This window comes from Dermochelys coriacea, chromosome 8, assembly GCF_009764565.3.
Source record: "Dermochelys coriacea isolate rDerCor1 chromosome 8, rDerCor1.pri.v4, whole genome shotgun sequence".
Taxonomy (NCBI): domain Eukaryota; kingdom Metazoa; phylum Chordata; order Testudines; family Dermochelyidae; genus Dermochelys; species Dermochelys coriacea.
In genome coordinates, this window is record NC_050075.1 from 71,444,806 (window position 1) to 71,466,642 (window position 21,837).

General features: G+C 41.5%; 1 long non-coding RNA gene across 3 annotated transcripts; it reads left to right on the forward strand.

Moving 5' to 3' along the window:
- Nucleotides 1–401: 401 nt before the first annotated feature.
- Nucleotides 402–16,677, forward strand: LOC122455451. 3 transcript variants are annotated; one of them, XR_006273664.1, is made up of 3 exons: nt 402–1,064; nt 14,860–15,013; nt 16,129–16,677. It is a non-coding gene; the product is annotated as an uncharacterized LOC122455451 (long non-coding RNA). The 3 variants fall into 3 exon arrangements; XR_006273663.1 differs by having other exon boundaries at nt 402–664; XR_006273665.1 differs by lacking the exon at nt 402–1,064 and adding an exon at nt 3,883–4,256.
- The last annotated feature ends 5,160 nt before the right edge of the window (nt 16,678–21,837 follow it).

Genomic DNA, 21,837 nt, shown 5'->3' on the forward strand with positions numbered 1-21,837 from the left:
TTCATATTTAACTAGGGGAAAATATTTAAGGGAAATATTTAGTTTATATATATTATTATTTTCACAGCAAAATGTCTAACCAAATATTATTATTTTATCAACTACAATTGGTTAATAACATATTAAAAGCATCCTGATTGATTAATAATTAAATCACAGTGTTTTACCATCATGTACTGCAAAGAGCCGCAGGAAACCCATTAAAGAGCCATCGGTCTGAGTATCACTGTTAGACGATGGATGAAACACCACCCTCCTTCAGCACTGCTTTCATTAAAGCACATCTTTAAGATGGATGTCTATGGGGCCAGCCCTGGGATATGCCATGTAAAGGGAGTGGCATGAAATGGAACAAACTGAAGTTTAGCTCTTAGCCAGTGGCATAATTTAAATGTGGGTGTGTCAACATTCCATATTAGTAACACGAACACCAAGAAACAGTGTGATCATCACTCCCACCTTAGCATTAAACAGATGTCGTGCTTACTTTCTATGAGAGGGGTTCTTGTTTGTTTCTTTGTTTGTTTGTTTGTTTAAGAAAGATGCTGGATTGAGAATTCTGGAAACTGCAGTCCTCTATTTTACTACAGAATTGGTGGTGGCTGTGCAACTTTCCTCACAGCATCCCACTGCTGTGCCTGGGAGCTTATAGAAACAAGACCAGGTGAGATTCCCTGCCCCCATTCCAAATTCTTTGTACTGGGCAGAAGGGGCAGAGTGGTGTAAAGAGGCTGTAAAAGCCCCAGCTGTCACTAGGGAAGGATCCTTCTGGTTCTTAACCATTAGGCTGTCCTCTGAGGACCCCTTTATAAGTTCTGGTGTCTGGGGGTGGCTGGAGTAGGATTATAGCACTGCTGTGGTCTATAGTGCAGTTCCATGAAGGCAGCCATAACTCAGACAGGCCCTCAGAGCTGCACAGAGTGTGCGTGGGGGCTGCTCCAGCTTCCTGACCAATCCAGGATCTGGAAGATGCAAAGGTGGATAAAGCCACAGTATTCCCCTTACCCCGGGCTCTGAGTGCTGTGCTAAAACAGAACCTTCGCCAGTATCTTTAAAGATGAGAGGTAATTTAATATCTGTGGCCAATCATTTGTGTATTTGCTGAGACATCCAAAAAGGTGCTTGTTGGGGCCAAATGTGACAATGACGGCTTATGTGATATGCAGAGCTGCCCACAAGGAGCTAGGTTTAGATTGTCAATAGCTATTAGATGATGGAAACTTTAGACAACTAGACCAAGATCCCCAAAGGTATTTAGCCTCCTTACCTCTTTTGATTTACTGACCTGACATGGATATAAACTAGTGACATACCTATGCTAAAGGCAAGTCTCCAGATCTATCCTGTGGCTAATCCCTTGGTTCTCCAATATGTGTGTACTTTCTCACATTTCCTTTCTCTTGCTCCCTCTGTCTTAACATAAATCCCACACTGGGTGTATGAAGTGTTCTAAGCTATCTGTGTCAGGGACATGAGAACACTCATTAACCTCCATGAGAGTTGGTTCAGGCCCCAAGAGATCTCTGGGAGTCTCTGATAATCCACAACAACGTAGGAATGATTTATACAGCTCCTTCTACCCATTTTTAAAAAAGTTAATTTATCTGATACTACTCAGCATGAATAAAGGCTTCAGAATCAGGCTCTCATTTTAATTATTTAGGGACTGATTCTCACTTCATTTATACTGAGATAAATTGGGGGATACTCCAATGAAGTCAGTGGCGTTACACCAGAATCTCTCAGTGATAGAATCAGGCTCTTATTTCTTTATTTAGTTTGTATAGGATTAAGATTTTATCACACACAACTTTTTTTTTAATCCCCCACTCACCAGTTTATAGATCTATCCAGTTCTCACATGCCTGTGAAAGAATCAGTCTTGATTGCCAGTCATTGCTTTGACATGTGGGGAATAGGTTGGTTGGTTCCTCTTCAGATTCAGATGGAGACTTAAAGCTGCTCTCTAACTTTTGTGTTTTTTAATTGGCAGCTGCTAGAAACCAATCATTTTCTGGTGCAACCTACTTCACTTATGGTGTTCATTATCATTTAAAATTAGACATTTCTTCACTATGTACTGTTCATCCAAAGGAGTTTTTACAACATTTGTGTGTTTTACAACGTTTTACAAAACACACACACACTTGCTGGGCCATTCCATCTCTGTTACTTGTAAGTTCACAGTGTGGTTAGTTGTTACACAATTGTAATAAGATGGGTAATGCCTTCTGCTATTTCTATACCCAGAGCAATCACACATGGGTAGATCCTCCAGCTAATGTATATTGGCACAGCTTAATTGAAGTGAATGGAGTTATGTTGAATTACAGCAGCTGATGGTCTTGGCCACAGGGTATAGGCACCATAAATGCTCTGGGTCTGATTCTCATATCAGTTTTACCATTTTGCACCTATGTGATTTACTTCTATGACATTACTCCTGATTTATACAGTTAAGTGAGATCAGAATTGGGCACTCTGTTTAGTTAGTGCTATTCATTTTTTTTACCTACTAATTCAAAAGCAATTCTTTTTATCTGCTGTAATAAATGAAGGCTAGGAGGATTTATGAACATCTATTTGACTTAATGCAAAGATCATTCATGGCACCAAGAGGGGATGATCCAGTGTAAAGTAGGGACTAGAAGAGAGCTAGGTGGATAGAGTTCAATGTGGCATAAGTTGATAGGTTAGACAAAGCAACCAGAAGAATTGGTAGAGATAATAATGGCACCACAGATAGAAGGCAGGGTGGCTGTCAATGCTAACAGACACATAATTTGTGGGTCAGGGTGGAGCTGAGGCTGTAGCTAGCTTTCATGTGGTAGTTGGGATCAAGGAAACTCTTTTTGCATCAGTGCTTGGTGAGAAACCTTTTATTTCTCACATTGACTATAGATGAGTGGCTGCCTCAGGGCAGCCCTGCAGGCAGCCCCTCACCCACTTGGATCCCCATGCAGGGTTTTTCCACTTCAACCCCAACTGCGCTCCTTAGCGTGGGTCTGATTTATTAATTAAAGTTCAAAAGTCTTCCCTCCATCCTTCAGCTGGGTACACCCAAGCTCCTCTGGTCTGGGCAGAGTCCTTCCTGCCTTAGTACGCTACTCCCAACCCTTCCTTACTGGGGCAGTTCCCCAAGTCTCAGGGCCCTCCCTGCAGGAGTCCCTCTCATTCTCTTCCATCTCACTACAGCCTCCTGAGCTTTCCCCTTACTGTGGCCACCTACTGCTCCTTATAGGAAATTGCCTGATTCCTCTTAGGTGGGCTCATGCTGTAATCAGGGTTGGCTTGGCCCCAGGATCTCCAGCCCAGCAAAGACATTCTGTTATGCTGGCCTTGCTACTCTTACGTGTGCCATTGCCATTTTGATAATAGGTGGCTGAGGCTACATCTTGAGACCGCTTGAAAGGCTGTCATATTCTTCAGGAACTTCAGTTACTGGCTGAGCAGGGTCTTATGCTGACAGTATATAATACGAGTGCTCCGGAAACTGCACTGGATTCTAGTGAATTTCCAGTAGAATTGAAGGTGTTGGTTTGGGTCCCGATTGAGAGTTTGCTTCTTTCCTCGCACCAGATTGCAGCAGCTGCAATCAGCTAAGGTACTAGATTACGTGCAGCATGACTCCTCCCAGCAGTGACAGGTCCCACTCCCTTCAGTCTTTCTCCTGGGCTCCAATGCATCTTAATTCCAATATTTTATACACTTGGACTGCACCTAGGCCATGCAGGAAAAAATCCCCCAAGTCTACCATCAGTTCAGCTGCACTGGTGTGAGCTCTCTTGCAACCAGGTCTCTAGCAGCATCCAGAGGATTTGGGGGCTCTAGCCAGTGGCAGTACCAAGAGTGAGGGAGGGAGGGAAGGAGGGCAGACTTTTTTGCTGGAAGTCACAGGTGTAGACAAGAGCAGAGTGTATTGCATGGCCCAGAGAATGATATTCAAATTTGCAGCAGCTTGGGCTTAATATAAAGGAGCGTGATCCATTCCTGGTGGCTGTGTTGAGAGTAATGTCCAGAGTTCACAGGGATGCTGGGTGAGGCCTGAATGGTTTAAAGACTGAAGAGAGAGTTAGAGTTCATGCTAGAGCTCTGTCAAAGGACGATTCTAAGAGATAGAGGCAGACTAATGAAACTCGGGGCCTGGATGGTTTGGTGATGCACAAGAAATCATTTTTAGGAAGCAGCAATCAAATGGATGACATAAATTAGCTTGCCTAGACGATATTTGGAAGACGTCTGACCCAATCCTTCGGGTATAAACTACCCTATAAATTACCAAGGTGTAACACGTGTTCTCATCTTTACAGAGAGAGATTATTTTAGACATAAAGGAGAATAAATTCATTCTCTCAACTGTAGAAAAATACAGATTTTGTGCAAAAACCTACATCCTTTTTAAACAATCATAGATATAATTCTGTTTATTTTACCCATTCCTATTCCATTTCTGCTTGATACTTACAGCTTTGTATAGATTACACAGAAGCATCACAAAACAAAAGGTTATTGCTACATTGCTGCTGTTTTTTTAAAAGATTGAAAGAGCTTTTTACATGTATGTGTTCTATTAAACTGTAACTCAGCCAACATAAATCTGCATATTGCATAATACTACTAAAAGTGCCTTTCCTCTATTATTTCACTAACCCCTCACCTGAGCTAATTTCATATGTGTATGAGGTTGTTCATGACTGTATTCCCCCCCGCCCCCATATATCCTTCTCAGAACAACAAATCCAAGGTGAAGAGTACACGCAGCCACAAGGGGGCAAAGTCAGACAGATATTCAGTTAAAGCAATATTAAGGAGAACCTAAAAAAAGCAGAGTCTACCACACTAGGCAGTAGCATGAGTTTGTCTGATTGAATGTTGGTTTTCTGTCCTCTTCATCTGTTAGTTGGTAAACAATCAATAATCAGCCTCCACTTCAATTAATGTGTATGGTACTGCTTCTGAGATACTAAGGAATGTCTGTATAAACAGTCACACAACAGTGCATCATATGATAGTTTTGCAAACATTTTAAGGGCAGTACAATATGGGATGTAATAAATTGCTATAATTTTCCATGCTGCAATATACAGCAGTCTTTGAAATACCATGTGCAGTATTTTGGCAATTCCTTACCTTTTCTTGAGCATGGCTTGAAAATAATGTGCAACTGTAATATGCTATTATTCTAGTCTGTAATGACATTTTTGTCTATTCTGAGAATACAGTAGCAGGAGCCTGAGACTTAAATCATTCCCAGTTACACAAGGTTTGTAGCATCATACTCATGTCTAGGAATATTAAAAAAGGAAACTTACTTTCTAAGATATTTCAATGACTTATTTGTACAGTGAAATGTAGTCCTAGTGAGTCTTGGGACCATAAACTGGTATTCTTCAGAGACATGAATACAAGTGCAGAGTTCTTCCTTTAAATCCCTCCTTAAAATCTTCTTCTTTCCTGGAAACCATCTTTGTCCATTGCTTCTCCCCCCCCTCCCCCCGCCACACACACACACACACAACTGTCTATTGCCTGAACTTGTTATACCATGTATCTTTGTCTGAGAGAGAATTCTCCAATAATTGAATGAAATTCTGTGTGAATGGTCCATAGTCTGAACAACATTCATCCCAACTATGGAGTATGAGGGAATTGTGGGTCAGTTTTTTTTTCAATAAATATTGTAACCTGAGGGGCATATCTGTTTGATATTAACATGCCTGACTGCCAGGAATTAAATCAAAGAGGCTGTTAAGGGAGAAACCAACAGGAAAAGAAACAGTGACAAAGACAAGACACCTGGGGTAAACAGCTTTGAAGGATTCAGAGGTAGCCGTGTTCATGCATCTGATGAAGTGGGTTCTAGCCCACGAAAGCTTATGACCAAATAAATTTGTTAGTCTCTAAGGTGCCACAAGGACTCCTCGTTTTAGCTTTGAAGGAGTTAAGATAACAATGGCTGCACCATCCATTGGCAATGGCTCTATCCAGGCTGGCATAGGTTACTGTACACAGGGCTGACAGCCTAGGATCAAAGGACATTCTAAACCTTAAAAACACTGGCTTGGGGAAGCAGAAGAGGTAAGAGACTTGTCGGTAGACTGAGGCTGACATCCAGACTGACTGAGTCACAGAAATACGGGGTGCAGGCTGCAAGCAGGACATTCTTTCCCCCCCAGCCAGAGATAGGGGTTAGCTGGGCTTAGGGGAATTTACGAAAGCTGGCAAAGAAAGATTAAGGTAATAGTAAAACCCATCCCTATAGGCCTCTTATTGTTTTTGCTCTTTGCTTTGTGCCTTTGGGGGGTGTGTGAATAAATAATTATTTGTTTTGAAGATTCCGTTTTTGAGTTGCTTTTATCAGCTGTTGTCATGAGTCTCTGGAAAGAAAGGGCTTAACAGGTACCAAATGTAGTTGGGCCTGCTATGTTAACATGGTCGGGAAACCATATTTCTAGGCTGTAACCATCCTTTCTAAGAGTGATAGGGCCATATGGCTCCACGCAGCATTGGTGAAGGTAGTGAAACCTGTCTTCACTTGAGAGACTAAATAGGGTCTAAAGTGCAGCTCAGCTTGTAACTTTCATGCCAACTACCCAGTAAATAGTTGTGATGAACAAATACATGTGCAGAAATCAGAAAAAATAGATGAACTTGCAAGGAATACTTTTCATAATGAATAATTATTTAGTCTCTAGTCTTACTACTTTGAATACTCAACTCTGAACAAAAAGATCATAAAAGACTCTGGTAATTACAGAGCAGAAGCTAAAGTCTATCTTGGACCTGTAAAAAAAATCCCAGATGATTCATCTGAGAAATAGAAAAATGTGTCAACTAGCTCACAAGCAATTCTAAATCCACAATGGAGGTGGGTAGGTAGTAGATGATATATGTACCCTCTAATAGTGTGGGTGCCAGGAAGGGCTATTGGTTAAACATCTTTTAAAGGTATTTTTAATAAAACCAATGGAGTGCAAAGGAAGACAGTGAAACTAAATGGAAGCTGCAATGGAACTCTCCATACCATGTAAAATTCTGGCATTTTGAACACCATTTTAAATGTGTGCAATCTGCCCCACTATTATTGTTATTTGCTTTGTATTTTGCATGATACGTATTAAATATAGAGACAGTCCTGAACCAAAAGTCCTGAACCTGCATCCAAACTTGCTTCTTAAATTCTGGGGAAGATCTGATCCAGAACATACCCTGTGATATATCTATGGTAAGATAATAGTTTTTTTCCTGTGGAAAATTTTGAGTTTTTGGAGAAAAATGTAACCTCAAAATATTTCAGCCCCAAAATGAAATACTTCTCTTCTGAAATGTGGCTGGGGTGCCTCATGGGCTCATCATGATGAGTGTACATCTCCCATTACGCACCACAACCTCTTGGTGATGTGTGGCAGTACATCATGATGCACTGCAGCCATACAGTTGTCATGGCAGATGAAGTCCATTGGGAAACCTGACCCACAGAGGAGAGTGGGAGCATGAGGCACTTGAACTACAACTCTCAGGAGGCACCATGGCAACATTTGAGAATTGAAATATTTCAGGTTTTGGATGAAATATTTTGAGTTGAGGACATTCCATTTTTTTAACCAAATGGAAATTTCTCCCTGGAAAGCTGACACATTTCATGAAAAAACTTCTTGAGTTGGAAAAAAACAAATTTTCCATATTTTTAAAAAAACAAAACAAAACTGTTTAAATGGAAAATTTCTGTACTGCCCTCGGTGTGACAGTGATTTTGATAATTACTTTGAAAGTGCCACCATGACAAATATTTAACTTTCATTTCTAGATTGTTTGTAAAACATTTAAAACTATGATGCAACAGCAAGCTCTGAACTTCATGGAGCCATGAAGGCTGCATGGCCTGCCCAGCTCCAGGAACTTGGAGGTTTAGTTTCCCATATAGCATAATAGACCAAATGCAGGAATAAAACGTAATGGGATATTTAACACACCTTCCGCCACCATGCATGTCTAAAGGAGTCACAGACGGAATAACTTGGATGCCAAAGAGCCAGAAGCTGGATCAAATTATCCTCCCATGCACATGGCTAGAACAGGTATAAACAGATCTAGGGGATTCTAGTGCTAGAGGGTCTAAATAAGTTCAAGGAGGCATAACAAGGTATGTTAGCCATAATTTCTGAATTGGGACCATGAATCTCTTCATGTATATATCCTGTCATCACAATCTTAAAAGGTATATGTATTTAAGGCAGACAAATATTTGTAATGCATTTCCTTTACATGGGTTAAATTTCTCATAAGAATGCCTTGCGTAGAAAAACATTTTGGAATTGTCCATGCACAGATCATGATTTTCTTAGCTATATTTTATTTGAAATTCAATGACATTTATTACACATTTTATTTAATTGCTCTTCAAAATCCAAATTCAAGCTGCTACTTAGTTATGCTTGGTCACATAGAATAATAGAAGATTGGGTTGGAACAGACCTCAGGTGGTCATCTAGTCCAACCCATTGCTCAAAGTAGGATCAACCCCAACTAAATCATCCCAGCCATGGTTTTCTCAAGCCGGGCCTTAAAAATCTTGAAGGATGGAGATTCCACTACCTCCCTAGGTAACCCATTCCAGTGCTCCACCCACTCTCCTAATGAAATAGTTTTTCCTAATATCCAATCTAGACCACCCCACTGCAACTTGAGACCATAGCTTCTTGTTCTGTCATCTGCCACCACTGAGAACAACTGAGCTCCATATTCTTTGGAACCCCCTTTCAGGTAGTTGAAGGCTGCTATCAAATCTCCCCCGCCCACACATACTTCTCCTACAGACTAAATAAGACCAGCTCTCTCAGCCTCTCCTCATAAGTCACGTGCTCCAACCCCCTAATCATTTTTGTTGCCCTCCGCTGGACTCCCTCCAATTTGTCCACATCCTTTCTGTAGTGGGAGGCCCAAAGCTGGGCGCAATACTCCAGATGTGGCCTCACCAGCGCTGAATACAGGGGAATAATCACTTCCCACAAACTGCTAGCAATGCTTCTACTAGTTCAGCCCAATATGTTGCTAGCCTTCTTGGCAACAAGAGCACACTGTTTCTTGTTCACATCCAGTTTCTCATCCACTGTAATCCCCAAGTCTTTTTCTGCAGAACTGCTGCTTAGCTAGTCAGTCCCCAACCTGTAGATTCTTTTGTCCTAAGTGCAGAACTCTGCACTTGTTCTTGTTGAACCCGATCAGATTTCTTTTGGCCCAATCCTCCAATTTGACTAGATCACTCTAGACCCTATCCCTACCCTCCAGCTTATCTACCTTTTCCCCCCCACCTTAGTGTTATCTGCAAGCTTGCTGAGGGTGCAATCCATCCCATCATCCAGATCATTAATGAAGATCTTGAACAAAATTGACCCTGGGGCATTCCGCTTGATACCGGCTGCCAACTAGACATTGAGCCATTGATTACTATCCATTGTGCCCGAGGATATAGCCAGCTTTCTAGCTACCTTATAGTCCATTCATCCAATCCATACTTCTTTAACTTGCTGGCAAGAATACTGTGGGAGACCATATCAAAAGCTTTGATAAAGTCAAGACATATCATGTCTACCACTTCCCCATATCCACAGGGCCAGTTATCACATCATAGAAGGCATCTGGTTGGTCAGGCATGACTTGCCCTTGATGACTCCAAGTGCTTCAAAATGGATACCTTGAGGATCTGCTCCATGATTTTTCCAGGGGCTGAGGTGAGGCTGACTGGTCTGTAGTTCCCTGGATTCTTCTTCTTCTCTTTTTTAAATATGGGCAATATATTTGCCTTTTTCCAATCATCCTGGACCTCCCCGATCACCATGAGTTTTCAGAGATAATGGCCAATAGCTCTGCAATCACATGCATCACATAGTATTGTTTCTTTTCTCTGAGTGGATGTAACCTTCTTACAGTCGAGTTTCTGGAGGAGAAGTTCATGGAAAGAATATTTGCAACTCGCTTTTACTGAGTGTTTTAATGTGAAAAGTTGTAAATCCACTTTCCATGAGCATTCATATCGGTAAAATTCAATCTCAGAAATGTTTGCAGAAAGCAAAATCAAACACAATGACTATTCATTCAGAAATGGTAATCAATACCTGTGGAATATTTCACAGTATTTTCATTATTACGTTCTGAGCCAATGTTTGTGCACAGGATGCAAACTATCCTATTTCCATTCCTCTCTGTCATTAGCTGCTGCTTCCATCTGCTGCATGGTGTTGAGATTGATTGTTCTTCCCTCCTGATAAGGGCTCTTCTTAAGGTTTCTCTTGGGTGCCTTTGTTTCCTCACACCAGTTGGTTTCCCCTTGACAGCATCATGTGGGAGTCTGTGTGTTGGCACGTGGAGTACATGCCCCAAATATATCCAGCATTTCCTTCTGATTCTGATGGAAACAAGCTGCTGGTTGGTGATTTCTTAGAGCTCTTTGTTGGTAGTGAAGTCTTTCCAACCACTTCCCAGAATCTTAAGTAGGCACTTATTTTTGAAGGCATCTAGTTTTCTGTCCAGCTTTGCAGGTTTGTTTGCACAGAAAATTGTTTGAATTGAAAATTCTCAGTTTTGTTAGGATGCAATGGAGCTTTGATTTCTATACACTTACTAAGTTTAGTACATGCTGCGGATGTCTTTCCTATTGTTGCACTTATTTTTTTACATCTCTGTTGGCCAGTATGATGCTGCCAGGTTATCTGTCTTTGTAACTTTTTGAGGTGTTGCAGAGTACAGTCGCACAATCTCATCAGTAAAGTCTAGCTCTTCAAGGCATTTGTCATCTAAGCATGCTATACCACTAATACAATTCTCTATTATCCAGGCTATGGCAATGTCAAACAACAGAGATAAAATGCAGTCCTGTTTTATGCCAGTGTGCACATTGTACCACTTCGTCTGGTTGTTCACCGTTACAGATTACTGTATGTGGCCTTGATGATGTAGGGAAAGCCTTCTGTCATCATCAACAGAGAGTAGTGTAACTCCTCACTACTACTTAGTCAGTAAGCTCACCCTTTTTGGGTATTCTGACAATGATTCCATGTTTCCACTGGTCCTGAGGGGTCTCTTTCCCCAAACATTATCAAACAGTTCTGTCAGTTTCGTTAGCATGATGGTATCAAATGCTTTTAGCATTTCTGCTGTTATTTGATCATCTCCTGCAGCTTTGTTATTGTTCAGCTTCTTGATTATGGCCTGTACTTTTGACATCTCTGTTAGACGAATGTTGATCAGATTCACGTACTTCATTAAGTCTGATGCTGAATTGGTCTATTGAGGATGTCTTTGAAATGCTAAGCCAGGGGTGGAGAACCTATGCTCCGTGGGCCAGATCTGTCCCCTTGCTCATTTTCATCCAGCCTGCGGGCCACACACATTCAACTCACCCACCGGGGGGGAGGGGGCGCAGAGACTTGGGGCTGCCTCCCCCCGGTGAGGCAAGCCAGCGCTCATAGATCCAGCCCTGCGGGGGGAAACCCCAAGTCTCAGCTGCCCCCATAGAGCTAGAGCTATGAGCGCCAGCTCGCCCCACTGTGGGCAGGAATCCCCGAACCTCTGCGCCCTCCCCCCCCAGGCAGGTGAGTTGAATGTGCCTGTCTTGCCACTGATTTTTTTTGGTGGGTCAATGGCCCCTGATACAAAAATGGTTCCCCACCCTCGTGCTAAGCCCATCCATTTTTGTGGTCTACCTCATTTGTAAGTATATTTCCATCTTTGCTTTTTACTGACTCATTTCCTATTTTGAAATTTCCACCCGGGGTTTAGTTATTTGGTAAATGGCTCTGTGGTTGCCTATCCTAGCAGCAGCTTCAGGTGCTAGGTCTTCAGCATATCTCCATTTATCTTTTCTGTGTTACTTTTTACTGCTTTAGCTGCTTTCTTGTACTCCTTTGCTTTTTCCAATATATCATTGGTCTTTGCATTCAGGAGTTTCCTTTCAGTACTTTCCTTCCTGAAGACTCTTGGTTTATCCAATTATTGCTCTCTTTCTTGAACCAACTAGGGCTGCTAAAGCTATAATCACTTTGTTTCTGAGCACTACTCATTTTTTCTTCTCTCTCTCTCTCTCACCTTCCTGTGCTTCTGGCAGTGCTTCAGATATGTTCTTTGAGTTGGAATTTCTCACAGTGCTCTCTTGTTTTTAGTTTTGCACTTGTTGATTTTCTTTACTGATTTCTATTTAAAGATGATCTTTCTTAATTTTAATTTCAGTTTAGCAATGCAAATATTATGGTCGCCGCTGATACCTGCTGCTTGATGTGCCCTTGCATCTTGGACAGAATCTTGAGGTAATGCAGATGTGGTCAGTCTGTTTTTTCATTTTGCCATTTGGCAAATTCCATGTTTGGGGGGACAAAGTGCTTGCAAGAACTAGATATCAAGCACCATTTGACAAACGTCTTACCATTTTGGTTGATGATTCTCAACCAATGTTTCCCTATTGCTCTTTCCATTTCTTGGTTGTCACATCCGACTTTAGAGATAAAATTGCCCATCACAAGGAGTAAATCATGTTTTGGTATTCTGTCACTGACATTTTGAAGGCAATTATAGAATTCATCTTTATCCTTGTCACTATGTTCCTCTGTTGGAGCATAGCACTGTATGATTTACATTCTAGGAATCTGGTTTTGAAATTTATATACATCATGGATTGGTTAGTAGGTTCCCAGGTGATGAGTGATTTTTCTGCAGCTTCTGTCCAGTATTTACTTCGTTCCCATATTATCATGTAGATTAGTCCATTATTTGTTGTTTTATGTATTGATGTCAATATCAGAGCAAGGGTGAGGAGACCCAGTAGAAGACAATTTTATTTTTTATAACTGACTATCCTGTATTCCCACATCTAGTCTAACAAATAAGTGCTAGGTGAGCTGGAATCTCACTAGATCTTGTGTACCGTACAATAGATATAACCTTTTCCCAAAGAAACTTAATATTGTGACATGTTCACAACATGTTTAAATGGAAACTGGTAAGTCCAACACCAATCCAGCACAGAATACTAAACCAGGTTCTGATATATGAAGTTACTCTGGATTCCCACTTATACCAATGTAACTGAGATCAGAATCTGGCCCATATTCTGCAATAAATGAAATCCAGGGGACTACTGGATATATTGCAAAACATTTATGTGGTGGGTGTATGTATTTTAGTAAATCTCAATGATAAAAATGTTTCCAAAATGTCAACTTTCCAGGTAAATTGCGTTCAAACACTCCAATTATAAGAGCAAATCGATTCTTTTTATTAATTAGAACAAGAACAAAATATATCTTTTTATGATCTCTCAAGTATCTTGTCAGCTAATACCAAACTATTCATGTGTGAGAAACCAGATAATTTCATTGTTCAATATTCTATGACCCTAATTAATTAATACCAGGTTTAGAATTTTTAGGTTAAGAAGATTCTGCTAATGGATCCTCTACTTCCTTTTACAAGATTTATTATTAGCTGTCAGAATGATTATAGTTACTAAAGGGAAATCTCTGGAAAACATTCCTATTAATAAAGGGCTTACTAAATCATGGAAGAGCCTGTCTATTGAGAAACTGCTCGTATTAGATATGAATCTGATAAATATCTTGAAAACTGATATCTACATATTGAATATATGGAAAACATAACTCCTTTATATAATCAATTATATCATTAATATCAATTTTCACCTTGGTGTTTCTATTCAGTAATATTCATTTTCTCTTTAAGTGCATATTGTATAGTTGTACTTTTTAGAGGTGTATGTAATATTTTCCCAAATCCATAGTACAACTTTATAACAAACAATTGGAGGAAATGAAGAAACCGGGGATGAATATTAAACTGCATATATATATTAGCAGGTAGAGAAAGGGGCAGAAGGTTCTGAGACCACTGCTTGGCATGCTGACCAATTCTGTCTCATTGTTTCCGTTTGCCCCCCTTTTGGTTTGTCTGTATCCATCTGTTATCTTACACTTTGATTGTAGCTCTTTGGGTCAGGGACTGTCTCAATCTGTGTTTGTACAGTGCCTTGCCAGTGGGGCCCTGGTTATGACTAGGGCACATAGGTGATACCATAATACAAATAAGAAGCATATGTGAAGCTACTGTATGGCATATGTTAAAAGACCATTATCTGCTCTTTCCATGGGTAAGATTCTAAGGGTGTGATTTCTTATATTGCCTAGATAGTATGGTGAAGGGTGCATTAAAAATGCAAAAGACTTGACTAGTACAATGGTTTTCAAACTTTTTTTCTGGGGACCCAGTTGACGAAAATTGTTGATGCCCGCGACCCAACGGAGCTGGGGATGAGGGGTTGGGGTGCGGGAGGGGGTCAGGGATCTGGGCTGAGGATGCAGGCTCTGGGGTGGGGCCAGGGACAAGGGGTTTGGGTACAGGAAGGGGTTCCAGGTTTTGGGGTGGGGCTCAGGGCTGGGGCAGGGGTTTGGGGTACAGACTTACCTCTGGCGGCTCCCAGTCAGCAGTGCAACCTGGATGCAGAGGCAGGCTTCCCGCCTGTTCTGGCACTACGGACCACACTGTGCCCCGGAAACGGCCACCAGCAGGTCCGGCTCCTAGGTGGAGGCACACAAGCGCCTTTGTGCGACTCATGCCCACAGACCCCATGACTCCCCTGCTTAGAACCCAGACCTGCTGCTGGCCACTTCCAGGGTGCAGTGAAATGTCAGAAAAGGTAGGTACTAGCCTGCCTTAGCTGGGCAGCACCGCCAATGGGACTTTTAATGTCCCAGTCAGCAGTGCTGACCAGAGCAAGATGACTCAGTGCTTTACAGTATTGGGTCGCGACCCACAGTTTGAAAACACTGGTCAAGTACACTGTCTTGTCTTCAGAAAGCCGTAAGAGGGGAATTTAATCTGAAATCTATAGCCATTCCAAGTTAACGAAGGCAGCCTATGAAGAAAATGGGGGAAACTGGAGAAGTATGTTCTTTGTCATATTCCTGATGATAATTATTGGTATAGAGTTAATCTCAGAAACCAGAAGGTAAATTCAAAGAACCCAACATTTTAGTCTCCTGACTTTTAAGACAATGTCAGGTTTTGAGGGCCCGACTCCTGATTTTTAAATATTAAGTGTTAGGATATAGATATTCAGGCCTGTCTGCAGAGGCCTATACTTTAAGAATTTAGGTATATGCTTATCATTTAGCTAGTAATAGAGGTATACAAGAAAGAATCTGTGTAAGGGCCTTCTCCTACAGTGACAGTCTGAGGCCCTGTTCTTAGGCAAATGCCTTTGGCTAAACAGCAGTGGCAGCCATAAGCTAGGAAGTGTATGGTCACATCCTCACATTCCAAATTACTCACATTGAAGTAAGGCAATCTGGGGCTGTTAGAAAGGTGATCTAATCTATCACCTCCAGAGAAAGGGAAGAGCTTAGAGGATGTAAAAGGAAGTTTAGTTTGATTGTTTTCTGTTCGGTAAGAACTCACTTATCAATAGACACAAATAGGAAACCCTTATGTCTTTATAGATATAGTCATGAAATCCTCACTTCTGTATTATTTTGTCATTATAGTTCCCACTTTGCTATTGTTTGTTTATTTGCATGGTCTCTGTCTGGTTCTGTGATTGTTTCTGCTGCTGTATAATTAGTTTTGCTGGGTGTAAACTAATTAAGGTGGTGAGATATAATTGGTTAAATAAATAATCATGTTACAATATGGTTAGTTAAATTTCAATAAAACGATTGGTTAAGGTATAGTTAAGCAGAACTCAAGTTTTACTATATAGTCTGCAGTCAATCAGGAAGTAGTGGAGGGGGGATGGGAATAGGGAAAGAGAGGTGGGGAAATTGGAATCATGTTTTGCTACGGGGGGGGGGGGAATAGGAACAGGGACACAGGTAAGGCTCTGTGGTGTCAGAGCTGGGAAGGGGGACACTAGGGAAGGAAACTGGAATCATGCTTGCTGGAAGTTCACCCCAATAAACATTGAAGTGTTTGCACCTTTGGACTTCGGGTATTGTTGCTCTCTGTTCATGCAAGAAGGACCAGGGAAGTAAGTGGATGAAGGAATAAGCCCCTAACATTAAGATTTGGGAATACTGAGAACCAAAGCAGATCTTCCTGAAATGAGTGCAAAATCTTGTATTTCAGATTTACTACTTTACAAGAGACATCAGACCAGCTAAGTACAAAAGGTAATATCTCTGCAAGCATACTTGCAATTCCAACTTCATTTTACTACGGAAAATCTATGGGTCAAGATGTGAAACTTCCGGAAAATAATTTATCCTCTTGTAAGGGAAAGATGGAAGGGGAGAATCATACTGCATTCAAGAACCATACTGCATTTAACATTTACTGTTTAGATTTACTGTCAAATCTGTGGCCATTCTTAATACCCTTAAAAATAAAAAAAAAAAGAATTCAGGTATTGAAATATGGATTTGGATGCCTAATTTTAGGTACTCAAATTTGAAAATGTTGGCCTAAGTCCCCATATAGTACTGTATGGCCTCGTTTCACTTGTTTAGCTGAGCTATGCTCAATGCAGATTCAGGGAGGTGGAACAAAGGTTGCCTTATGACATCTCTATTTTTCCCTGATCTGGGCACTGATACCACATCTGGTGAAAGTGGTCTGTTCTAGTTTAGGCTTTGCTTAAGTCTCAAGGGGCCACTGGCTTCAAGATCCCATTCAAACAACCGTGGATCTGTAGAGTGCAGACGCTCTGATCACATACCCTTTCTACTGCACTGGAGGCAGTGAAGGAAAAATGCCACATAACTGTTATGCTATAATGATTCTCTCTAGCTACAGAGAATCCTGAGGGGACTATATCTGCTGTGTATTCAGTAGTTTTGCATCACCAGAGAGAGGCAAAGCAGATTCAAAAACTGAGCAGAGATTTTTTTTTCTCTCCAAAGCTTCTGTAGAAACCTTTACTAAAAAATCCCTACATCACCCCTGTAACTAGTATCCCAACACTTGCAGAGAGAGATAAGATAAGGCAGGGCCATTAAGTGACTTGCCCAAAGTCATTTAGTGAATTAATGGCACAGCTAGAAGTAGACCTCAGGAGCTCCTGGCTCTATTTGTCCTTCCACCTGACTTCAGTGCATCTTAGAATGCTCAGTTATTTCAGGTGTGCTCTGGTGTTTCTTTTTTGTGATTAGAAGCCTTCTGCTTCAATTTGTCATCTATGCAATTTGCCTCACCAACAGTATAAATCAGACTTACTTTCCCTTGACAATTTACAAACAGTCAGTAACCCCAATGACAGAGTGAGAGCAAGACAGTTTTCCTTCTTCAGTTAAGAAAAAGCAGTGCATTCCAGAAGCAAGGTACCCATTTCCTGAGAATAGATGGGAAACCAGAGTATGTTAGTAATCTGTATGAAATATTGTGCATATTGTGGGCATTAATCAGAAATTGGATGCCTTTTCATTTCTGTGTCATATATTTCCTTTCTTCCATAGCTTTTAAATCAATTTGTGTGGTGTTTTATAAAATAAACCAATGCTAAAATGTGTCTATCTGAGGAAAAGGAGGAAAAAAAGAAGGCATAAACCTCACAAAAGTGCCACAGATATCTCTTGAGTTCACAGATATTCTCCTCAGCACTGTTTCCATGGAAATTATTTATAATGCCTACAGGGAGTGCAGGGTACAGATGTACAGAACTACAGTTTGCTTTCAGTCCATTTAAGCAGAAACTGACAACAAATGGGTACATCTTTGAACAGAGCTGCTCTGCATTTCAGACAAAAAATGCATCTTATAAAGATGTGACTTTCAAAGTAACATCAATCAATTAGGCCAGTTTCAGATAAAATGGAGCCAGGCATTGTCAGTTTTCATAATTACAACAGCTTCCTACTCCCCCACCCCCTCTTAAGGATCCCTTCACACTTTTGTAAGATCAGGGAGTGTAAATGTCAGTTTGGGTAATAATTTTTCCCTAACTAAAATCCATCTTCTCTAAAACAGAGCATCTACCTAAAGCAAATGTAAGAAACCAAGTTAAATGCTGGGGATGCAGCCAGCCATCAATTAATGTCCCACATAATTTTTTCTTAGCAAAAGTTACAAAAATACCATCGCAATATATGTAAAAATATTCCACAGTTCTGAATATGACCTTCTCTAAAAGTTAGTAGATTAGTAGATGAATGAAATAATCCATTTGTACTTTAAATCTGATCTCCATTTTAATTCCTTTCACAAACTGTTCTGTAGTATTGAAAAGTTGGCTAATTTTGCACCCATAAGTTTCATTGTGTATTTAATTCATATAGTGCAAGATCTAGTTCCTACTGAAGTCAATGACCCATTGATTCAATGGTGTGGATGATGCCCATAGTATATGTTTCTAATACATATTAATTTGCATACTCAGAATAACATGTACAATTATTTGAGATCCATCTAGATTTTTGGAGAGTGTTGCGGACAACTTCCTGGTAAAAGTGCTGGAGGAACCAAGTAGGGGCTGTGCTTCTCTTGACCTGCTGCTCACAAATAGGGAAGTATTGGTAGGGTAAGAAGAAGTAGGTGGCAACCTGGGTAGCAGTGACCATGAGATGGTTGAGTTCAGGATCCTGACAAAAGGAAGAAAGGACAGCAGCAGAATACGGACCCTGGACTTCAGAAAAGCAGACTTTTCCCCTCAGGGAACTGTTGGGCAGAATCCCCTTGGAGGCTAATATGAGGGAGAAAGGAGTCCAGGAGAGCTGGCTGTATTTTAAAGAAGTCTTATTGAGGACGCAGGAACAAACCATCCCGATGTGCAGAAAGAATAGCAAATATGGCAGGTGCCTAGTTTGGCTTAACAGAGAAATCTTTGGTGAGCGTAAACACAAAAAGGAAGCTTACAAGAAGTGGAAACTTGGACAGATGACTAGGGAGGAGTACAAAAATATTGCTCAAGCATGCAGGGGTGTATTCAGGAAGGCCAAAGCACAATTGGAGTTGCAGCTAGCAAGGAATGTGAAGGGTAACAAGAAGGGTTTCTACAGGTATGTTAGCAACAAGAAAAAGTTCAGGGAAAGTGTGGGACCCTTACTGAATGGGGGAGGCAACATAGTGACAGATGATGTGGATAAAGCTGAAGTACTCAATGCTTTTTTTGCCTTGGTCTTCACAGACAAGGTCAGCTCCCAGACTGCTGCACTGGGCAGCACAGTATGGGGATGAGGTGAACAGCCCTCAGTGGTGAAAGAACAGGTTAAGGACTGTTTAGAAAAGCTGGACATGCACAAGTCCATGGGTCCTGATCTAATGCATCCAAGGGTGCTGAGGGAGTTGGCTGATGTGATTGCAGAGCCATTGGCCATTGTCTTTGAAAACTTGTGGCAATCAGAGGAGGTCCCGGATGATTGGAAAAAGGCAAATATAGTGCCTATCTTTTAAAAAAGGAAAGAAGGAGAATCCGGGAAACTACAGACCAGTTAGCCCCATCTCAGTCCCTGGATAAATCGTGAAGCAGGTCCTCAATCAATCCATTTTGAAGCACTTCGAGGAGAGGAAGGTGATCAGGAACAGTCCACATGGGTTCACCAAGGGCAAGTCATGCCTGACCAACCTGATTGCCTAATATGATGAGATAACTGCTGGATGAGATAACTGCGTGATATATATGAGATAATATCTGGACCCTGTGGATATGGGGAAAGCAGTGGACGTGATATATCTTAACTTTAGCAAAGCTTTTGATATGGTTTCCCACAGTATTCTTGCCAGCAAGTTAAAGAAGTATGGATTGGATGAATGGACTATAAGGTGGCTAGAAAGCTGGCTAGATCGTTGGGATCAATGGGTAGTGATCAACATCTCGATGTCTGGTTGGTATCCAGTATCAAGCAGAATGCCCCAGGGGTCGGTCCTGGGGCCGGTTTTGTTCAACGTCTTCATTAATTGTTCTGGATGATGGGATGGATCGCACCTTCAGCAAGTTCGCAGATGACACTAAACTGGGGGGAGATACGCTGGAGGGTAGGGATAGGGTCCAGAGTGACCTAGTCAAATTGGAGGATTGGGCCAAAAGAAATCTGATGAGGTTCAACAAAGACAAGTGCAGAGTTCTGCATTTAGGACGGAAGAATCCCATGCACTGCTATAGGTTGGGGACCGATTGGCTAAGCAGCAGTTCTGCAGAAAAGGACCTGAAGATTACAGTGGATGAGAAGCTTGATATGAGTCAACAGTGTGCCCTTGCTGCCAAGAAGGCTAATGGCATATTGGGCTGCATTAGTAGGAGCATTGCCAGCAGACTGAGGGAAGTGAATATTCCCCTCTATTCGGCACTGCTGAGGCCACATCTGGATATTGCATCCAGTTTTGGGCCCCCCACTACAGAAAGGATGTGGACAAATTGGAGGGAGTCCAGCGGAGGGCAACAAAAATGATTAGGGGGTTGGATAACGTGACTTAGGAGGAGAGGCTGAGGGGGCTGGGCTTATTTAGTCTGCAGAAGAGAAGTGGGGATGGGGTGGGGTGGGGAGAGGGAGATTTGATAGCAGCCTTCAAATACCAATGAAGTGAGCTGTAGCTCACAAAAGCTTATGCTCTAATAAATTTGTTAGTCTCTAAGGTGCCACAAGTACTCCTTTTCTTTTTACCTGAAAGGGGGTTCCAAAGAAGACGGAGCTCGGCTGTTCTCAGTGGTGACAGATGACAGAACAAGAAGCAGTGGTCTCAAGTTGCAGTGGGGTGGTCTAGGTTGGATATTAGGAAAAACTATTTCATTAGGAGGGTGGATGGAGCACTGGAATGGGTTACCTAGGGAGGTAGTGGAATCTCCATCCTTCGAGATTTTTAAGGCCTGGCTTGACAAAGCCCTGGCTGGGATGATTTATAGATTCATAGATTCATAGATACTAAGGTCAGAAGGGACCATTCTGATCATCTAGTCCGACCTCCTGCACAGCGCAGGCCACAGAATCTCACCCACCCACTCCTATGAAAAACCTCACCCATGTCTGAGCTATTGAAGTCCTTAAATCATGGTTCAAAGACTTCAAGGAGCAGAGAAGCCTCCCTCAAGTCAACCATGTCCCATGCTACAGAGGAAGGCGAAAAACCTCCAGGGCCTCTCCAATCTGCCCTGGAGGAAAATTCCTTCCCAACCCCAAATATGGCAATCAGCTGAACCCTGAGCATATGGGCAAGATTCACCAGCCAGATACCCAGGAAAGAATTTTCTATAGTAACTCAGATCCCATCCATCTACTATCCCATCTTAGGGGATTTGGCCTATTTACCCTGAATATTTAAAGATCAATTACTTAGCAAAATCCCATTATCCCATCATACCATCTCCTCCATAAACTTATCGAGTAGAATCTTAAAACCAGATAGATCTTTTGCCCCCACTGCTTCCCTTGGAAGGCTATTCCAAAACTTCACTCCTCTGATGGTTAGAAACCTTCGTCTGATTTCAAGTCTAAACTTCCTGGTGGCCAGTTTATACCCATTTGTTCTTGTGTCCACATTGGTGCTGAGCTTAAATAATTCCTCTCCCTCTCCTATATTTATCCCTCTGATATATTTATAGAGAGCAATCATATCTCCCCTCAACCTTCTTTTAGTTAGGCTAAACAAGCCAAGCTCCTTAAGTCTCCTTTCATAAGACAAGTTTTCCATTCCTCGGATCATCCTAGTAGCCCTTCTCTGTACCTGCTCCAGTTTGAATTCATCCTTTTTAAACATGGGAGACCAGAACTGCACACAGTATTCTAGGTGAGGTCTCACCAGTGCCTTGTATAACGGTACTAAAACCTCCTTATCCCTAATAATAAAGTTATTAGTCTCTAAGGTGCCACAAGTACTCCTTTTTGTGAATACAGACTAACATGGCTGCTA